The sequence below is a fragment of the Oncorhynchus tshawytscha genome, linkage group LG08, assembly GCF_018296145.1.
Source record: "Oncorhynchus tshawytscha isolate Ot180627B linkage group LG08, Otsh_v2.0, whole genome shotgun sequence".
Classification (NCBI taxonomy): Eukaryota; Metazoa; Chordata; class Actinopteri; order Salmoniformes; family Salmonidae; genus Oncorhynchus; species Oncorhynchus tshawytscha.
The window spans coordinates 59,712,075-59,720,650 of record NC_056436.1 but is presented as its reverse complement, the minus strand read 5'-3'; positions in this window follow the sequence as shown (position 1 = coordinate 59,720,650).

The following is an 8,576-nucleotide window of genomic DNA, read 5'->3' as shown; positions in this document are numbered from 1 at the left end:
ATTTGATATCAGATATTGTACCTGGGTGGTTCTACCCAACTACAGATCACACCATAGGTTTGTTGTTATGCATTTTCTGAATGCCAAATCAACCCCTAACCCCTCGGTAGACCTGACGCGATTGGATAGGTTTAAAAGCAATGTGGTAAGCTGAACCTTGCCTTTGGACAGGCTGGGAGGGATTCTCACTATGTTGCTTTCACCGATCAAGTAGAGACTGGGGGTCGATTTGGAATTGGGGATTAGTGTATTTAATTGTGTTGCTTGCTAAGTATCTAATAAATTAGCTGTAATCTGAGAGTCGTTTGAAAACATGTTGGTATGTTTTTTTAGTGTGAAGTGGACCATGCTAAAGGTCTGCTGTCAACACAAACAAACATCAACAACATCACCATCTGTAGCACTCTGGAACTCTGGAAGACCACAGGGGTCATTCGGTCCCCTCTGCTGACGCTGTCGTCAGGCTATTTCCACTCCTCTCATTATCTATCGCTTTCTCTCTTCTCACTACCTTCATCTTTATTTTCTTTCATTTTATGTTTGCCCCTCTCTAACACACACATGCATGCAGGTGCGCGCACACACACACACAAACACACACGACACGCTAAGTGTGTCATCCCCCTTCTGCCCTTGCCTCCCCCTTAGAGCACTGCAAAACAAGGGACAGAGAGATGTGAACTTATAGGTGTCTGAGCAGCGATGAGCTGCTATCACTCGGTGTGCTAATTAAATAACCTGTCTTATCATATTTCACTGCAATCTGATTAAGACCTGCCCAAATACAGCCACTCTCACTATACAGTACATAGACATATGGCTAGGAGAGAGGGAGGGATTGAGGGGAGGTAGGGAGAGAGAGCGAGAGGTGGGGGAGGGAGAGGGAGGGAGGAGGAGAGAGAGGGAGAAAGGGAGGGGGAGGTATGATATTCAGTGGATAATAACTCAGATGAGGTAGAAACATATTAATAAACACAAACAAACATAAAACAGCACATACACACTCTCTCTGCTCATCTAGAAGAATGCACACACACACACACAACCCAACACAACACACAAAACACACAACAGACATACAACACACACATCACACACACCAGCCCTGGGCAGAAAATAGTTGTATTTTAAATTTAAACACCAACTTTTCAAATACCCGAGGTAGAAGAATAAGGGATGCTACGGTGAAGCGGCTCAGATTGGGCAGCACTCTCTGCTCAGCCTCTCTCAAGGTCAAACCATGGTTGACCACATGGTCAGATTACTCTCCTTGCTCTTAGTCTTCCTCCTTCTCCACCTTTACCTCTACCTCTACCTCCACTTCTACCTCCACCCCCCCCACCTCTCTCTGCTAAGTTTGCTTCCATTGTTCTCCAAACACAGGAGTGCTCACATGTAGCCTTTTTCATCCATACCAAAGGTCTGATTGCAAAGTGAACATTTACGCAATTAGTGTTTGCACATGTGCCGACTGAAAGTGATCAAATGATAATTGAGCCCAGCTTGTTGAACAGTGTTGCAGTGTTAAAGTTCTGCTGAATGAGTTATGAGTTACAACTGGAAAAACTGTGAGGTTCATATCTAAGAGCTCTCCAAAACTGCTTATGATCATATATTTAGACTAATTCAACTAACTGTTATAGTTTTTGGTTCTTCATCAAATATTTGTCAGCCATCAAATAAATAGTATTTGGTTTTCTTAGAGGTATTCAAAATACTTTCAACTATTACATGTTTTTCGGATACCTGTATTTGAGTGTCCAATAAAATAGTTACCTTTTAGTTGAAATTCAATGAAAACTATATTCTACTACCTTGAATATTTGAAAAGTTGTATTTTCTGCCCAAGGCTGGTGTGTGTTATGTGTGTGTGTTATATGTGTTGTGTGTTTTGTGTGTGTTGTGTGAGTTACGGGTTTTGGTCATTGTGCCTCATGGGCCAATTTTAGTGTGTAAACAATTGGGAAAAACTGTGAAACGTTAGAGACTCACTGATGTTGCCAGTGAACTTTACTATTCCGCAATTACAGTATTTATTGTCATTTCAGAGACTCATGGGGTTGGATGCAAGTTTCATCCCCCAGAAACTCAAATTCATAGACAAGGCTGGATTCAATTTAGCGAAGACAAGGAGGAGAGGAAGGAACATCATACCATCATTGAGGTACCTGGCCACATTGGGGGAAATGTCACCATATGTGCAGCTATGAGCCACAATGGGGTCCTGCTGCCATGCCACCCTTGGACCATACAACACTGACCATCTCTTTCATTTCCTGAACACCTTCCATTACAATCTTTTTCAGCCAGAGGAGAGAGGGCCAGGTGATCCTGAGCAGCAAATGTATGTTCTAATTTGGGAAACACATTTTCTTCAGTCTGCTCAGGTCTGCAACTGGTTCCATCATGATTTTTTGTTTTTGTTATTTAACTAGGCAAGTCAGTTAAGAACAAATTCTTATTTACAATGACGGCCTACACCGGCCAAACCCGGACGACACTGTGCGCCGCCCTATGGGACTCCCAATCACGGCCGGTTGTGATACAGCCTGGATTTGAACCAGGTTGTCTGCAGTGACACTTTTAGCACTGAGATGCTAAAAGTCGGGAGCCCAACCATCCCAGGTTTGCAATTCTCTATCTCTCACCATATTCCCCACTTCTCAAAACCCATTGGGAGTTGTTTTCAGGATGGCGCTGGAAGGTGTATTATCACATACCCCATGAAGTTTTGGCCCTTCTCCAGGAAATGGAGGAGGCCTGTGGTGACATCCCAGCAGAGTCCTGTCAGGGGTGGATGCGTCCTGCCAGAAGATATTTCCCCTGCTGTCTGGCCAAGGACAATACCCCCTGTGATGTTGATGAAAATCTGTAGCTGGACCAAAACACAAGACATGACTGATTCTGTTCTCGCAATGGAGTATTTGTTTCTTGACTTATGATTTTGATTTGACTGTATTTTGACAGTTTCTTTATCCATACAATTGATGTAACATACAGTACTGTAGTACAAATAGGCCTATTTTCTTCCTTTGCATATGCAAAATATATTTAGTGTATGTTTTCATTTTTACTGCATGTGTGCTTACAGTACGCTGACTGACATGTATCGAGTCATGTTGAACTATAAAACATGCATTTCTGCATTTGTGTTCCTTTCTTGTTTGAGTACACACAAAGAATATACAATATAACAACACAATCTTAGTCTTTACACCGAAATAGGTTCTGATAGTAGCGTTCTGAATACGTCACATTGGTGTTCTTGTTTGTCACCAAGTTAGACTCATTTGATGCGTGTGTTTCTCATTTGTGTGCAGAGTTTCATTTTTAGCAGGGAGCACATGATTTTGATTGCCGTGTATTACCTTGCAAGATGTCTGTGGGGTTTGGGGAAACTGGCTAACTGTTTTGTGTTTAGAGTGTTGAGTAACTGAGATGTAGTATCGGCAAACGAGCGTTAACAATTGGGAAAAACTGTAATATATCCCATCGCTTATCATTAAATACACCAGGGACACGGAATCACCAAAACATTAGAGTAGACCACTTTTGAAGCTTCAAAATGACTAACAAATATCTTTTCATAATGAGTGACACGTATGGTAATCCAGTAACACATGACAATTTCTTCTACATGTTGTGCTTTGTAATTATTACAATAGCAACGTCGTTGTTACATAGGACGTTGTAATTGCAAAGTAATGGAGTTATAACATAAGAGGAACAGTCACATAAGTAGGTACCAAAATGATCAGCTCGTTGCTATGCAATTCAAATGCAATTACCAAAGTATTAGGTTACAACATGCTAATAAAATGTTGCTTCAAAAGCAACCACAGTTTTATGATACAGGCGCCACAACAGTTTAAAAGTGTTACTGAGAATACTAACAGTAACAAATGTCTATTAAGGGTTAAAAGGAAACTAAATATCCCATAACTGCCAATCAACTACAGCCACGGTGGGTGGAAATACATGTTAGTTTTTATTCTGAACAAACTATCCTGTTAATGATGGTATAGGCAAAGAGGATCAGTTGTTTTTGCTTGCTGTTTGCAAATGGCTTTCAATTTCTCTACAGTATTTTTAGGTATCACACAATTGATTACAGCTTTCGACCATTTCAGTGGTATGTTGGAAGATTGATATAGTAGTTGAGCATCACAACTTATTTATACTTATCTGTGCTAAACGTCATTGGTTCAATGGTTTGACTTGATTATGTACATCTGGGGAAATGGACATTCAGGAGATGTCCGTACATTTACAGAATGTTCATGTAGAAATGAATTTTGTAGATCAAATATGACTGTCAGATAGATTGGAATAGTATGGGAGATTGTGTGTGCTCTATTCATTCTATCTTCAACATGCATTTCCAGATACAGCCCTGCCATTAGTTGAAGGCAGCCAATCCAATAGTTCCTGAGATCTGTATTAAAATATATATCTTTCAATCTGTATTCAAATAGTTTTTTAAAAAAGTAATAACTTTCCAAGATCTGTATTCAAATAGTTTTAAAAAGTAGTAATTTTTGGGGATCTGTATTCAAATAGTTTTAAGAAGTAGTCATGTTTTGGGATCTGTATTCAAATAGTTTTAAGAAGTAGTCATGTTTTGGGATCTGTATTCAAATGGTTTAAAAAAGTGGTCATGTTTTGGGATCTGTATTCAAATAGTTTTAAAAAGTAGTCATGTTTTGGGATCTGTATTCAAATAGTTTTAAAAAGTAGTAATTTTTGGGATCTGTATTCAAATAGTTTTAAGAAGTAGTCATGTTTAGGGATCTGTATTCAAATAGTTTTAAAAAGTAGTAATTTTTGGGATCTGTATTCAAATAGTTTTAAGAAGTTGTCCTTTTTTGGGATCTGTATTCAAAGTAACTATTTGTCCCCCAAAATTATGTTTTTTCTTCTTTCAGAAAGCATAGTTCAACCATAGCTAGTTATCCCAGGTCTGACACACATTATTGCTACAGAGTAAAAGGTAGGTCCTTGTTCATGATGTTCATATTGATAATGGAGCTCGCACCAGAAGATGTGTATCATCTTGGCCCTGCAGGACTGACATTATCTACAGTGACTGGCACTCTGATGTGTACAGTACAGCAACCCAACAGGCTCCATTAATTCATAAATCAATTGTAAAGTTTGACTACTGCAGTCAGTCACAGACCCAGCCAAACGCTGTTAGTCAGCATCACAGTGATCACTTACAGTGCTGTGTAAAATGTGTTCTCTCTATCTCGAGCTCTCTCTCTCTCTGTCTCTCGGCACACCCTTTCTCTCAGACACAGACACACCCACCAACCACCCTCACATGCAGTTTATTCTTTTAATAATGATTGTGCCTGGGAGTTGATTTCATGAGCCTCTAGGAGAGAACAGTCTTTTGTGGTGTTTTGTTTATTGTCTCATGGGGGGGAAGAATGAAAAAATAGACAAAACCAACGGGTGTGTGGTGGTAGCGAATGTAATGAGGCTGAAGGAGAATGTGTGTGTGTGTGTGTGTGTGTGTGTGTGTGTGTGTGTGTGTGTGTGTGTGTGTGTGTGTGTGTGTGTGTGTGTGTGTGTGTGTGTGTGTGTGTGTGTGTGTGTGTGTGTGTGTGTGTGTGTGTGTGTGTGTGTGTGTGTGTGTGTGTGTAATCTTGCTCATTGTTGTTGTGTAATGGTTAGACACAGAGGCAGAGACGAAGATTCAATTATTGTAGTCTGTTCTTATTCACAGCCCATGGCAGTACACACTCAAACATATGTTTGTTTAACTATTCTTGTGTGGACCAAACAATTGAATCCCATTCAAAATCCTATTTTCCCTAACCCCTAAACCTAACCTTAACCCTAACATTAACCCCAAACCCCAGCCCTTAACCCTACTTATAACCCTAACCCTAATTGTAACCCTCACCCTAACAACTAAGTCTAAAATAACCTTTTTCCTTGTGGGGACAAGAGAAATGCCCCCACAATTTCCTTGTTTTACTATTTTTTATGAGGACTTCTGGTCCCCACAATAATTGTAAAAACACACACAAGCATTTACACACAGTTGAATTACCGCCTCACATTTCATACATTTCACTAGCTTGACAGGAGCTTAAATATTGTTCAGTGTGTGTGTATGTGTGTGTGTGTGCATGCGTGTGTCTGTGTGTGTGCATGCGTGTGTGTGTGTGTGTGTGTGTGTGTGTGCATGTGTGTGTGTGTGCGTGCGTGCATGCCTCACACATTAACACTCCAAAACAAAGTAATTTGAATATCCCCAAGGAGCAATAACCAAATCTGCCAAAGATAAAATAATGATAATTCTATGAAAAGCAATCTTGGGGCATTTTGTGATTATGATTATTTATTTGAGCCCACGGTACAGTCGGCCCCAGAATAAACGCCACTATCGATCGGTTTTAAGATATGAAAACACCTGCAGACCTCACATCACTCCTACCTGTCTCTCACCTGCTTTCTCTCTCTCCTTCTCCATCCCTCTTTTCCTGTTCCTCTCTCTCAGTCTCCCTGTGTGACCCAACCTAGCCCAACCTAGCCTAGCCCAACCAAGCCAAGCCTAGCCTAACCCAGCCAAGCCCAACCTAGCCTAACCCAGCCAAACCTAGCCCAACCTTGCCTAACCCAGCCAAGCCTAGCCCAGCAAGCCTAGCCAAACCCATCCAGCCCAGCCAAGCCCAACCCATCCTAGCCCAACCCAGCCCAACCCATCCTAGCCCATCCTAGCCTAGCCCAGCCAAGCCTAACCCATCCAGCCCAGTCAAACCCAACCCATCCTAGCCCAACCCAGCCTAGCCCATCCTAGCCTAACCCAGCCCAGCCTAGCCTAGCCCAGCCAAGCCTAACCCAGCCCAGCCAACCCATCCAGCTCAGGCTAGCCCAACCCAGCTAAATTCAGTCCTGCTTAGCAATATGTATTACCATAACAACCTAAGTGACAAGCCTGTCCTCCTTCCCTCCATACTCACCAAACAACCCTCATCCTTGAGAGAGAGAGAGAGAGAGAGAGAGAGAGAGAGAGTAAAAAAGATTGATGACCAGCAAGGAAGAAGATGTAAGTATGAATTATTTACATGCGTAAGGGATTTACAGTATGTCAGCTGGTCAGGTATCGACCCTCTCCCCTCTCTCTGTTGTCTGTACCCTTTCCTCTCATCTCTCTCCTCCTCCGCCCTCTAACCTCTCTTTTTCTCACCTCTCAACTCGCCTGATCTTTCTGTTTCACCTCCCATCTACCCTCCTCTAACCCTCACCTCTTCTCTAGCTTGCTCTCCCCCTCGTCTCGCTGCACTACCTCATCTCTAGAAAAAGAGGAGAATGACCTGACTATGGAGAGAGAAAGATGGAGAGAGATAGGAAGATATTTTGTGCCTAACATTGTGATTGACTGATTTGTGAGTGATTAACTATAATTTCTGTCACAGTCATGTTGTTGGGGTAATTTAAAATGCTATTGGGAAATGTTAAGGTCTCAAATATGACTAGGAGGGGATGTAATAGAACTGTAGAGTATTGACAGAAAGAGAGAGAGAGAGAGGGAGAGAGAGAGAGAGCGAGAGAGAGCAAAAGAGAGACACAAACAACAAGCGTGTGGTTAAAATTGTCTGAGAGACAAGGCAAGAAGTGCCTTCTATGCAATCAAAAGGAACATATTATTCAACATACCAAATCTGGCTAAAAATAATTGATTGTTATAGAACCCATCGCCCTTCATGGTTGTGAGGTCTTAGGTCCACTCACCAACCAAGAATTCACAAAATGGGACAAACACCAAATTGAGACTCTGCATGCAGAATTCTGCAAAAATATCCTCAGTGTACAACGTAAAACACCAAATAATGCTTGCAGAGCAGAATTAGTTCGATACTCGCTAATTATCAAAATCCAGAAAAGAGACGTTAAATTCTCCAACCACCTATTTAAAAAAGTTATTTTTAAAATGTAACTTTTATTTAACTAGGCAAGTCAGTTAAGAACAAATTTTTATTTACAATGACGGCTTACCCCAGCCAAACCCGGACGACACTGGGCCAATTGTGCGCCACCCTATGGGACTCCCAATCCCGGTCGGATGTGATACTGTCATGTCTGCTCCCGCTCATGCCTCCCCCTGGCGCTTGAGGATGCCAAGTTGCCCTGCATCACGCACTCCTGCCATCCATCACACACACCTGCCTTCCCTCGTCACGCTAATCAGCATTATTGGACTCACCTGGACTCACTCATCACCTGTTAATTACCTTCCCTATATTTGCCAGTTCCCAGCTCTGTTCCCCGTGGCTGCATTGTATTGTTTTTGTCTTCAGTATTAGTTTGCTGACGCTGTTCCTGTCTCGTTCCATGTCCGTTATTTATTAAATGTTTGACTCCACGTACCTGCTTCATCTCTCCAGCGTCATCTCATGTGCCAGATACAACCTGGATTCGACTGAGATTCGACTGTGCCTTGGACCACTGGAAGGAAGAGATTCCCAAACATTCCATAACAAAGCCATCATCGACAGAGAAGTGACACTGGAGAAGAGCCCCCTAAGCAAGTTGGTCCTGTGCCTCTATTCACAAACACAAAC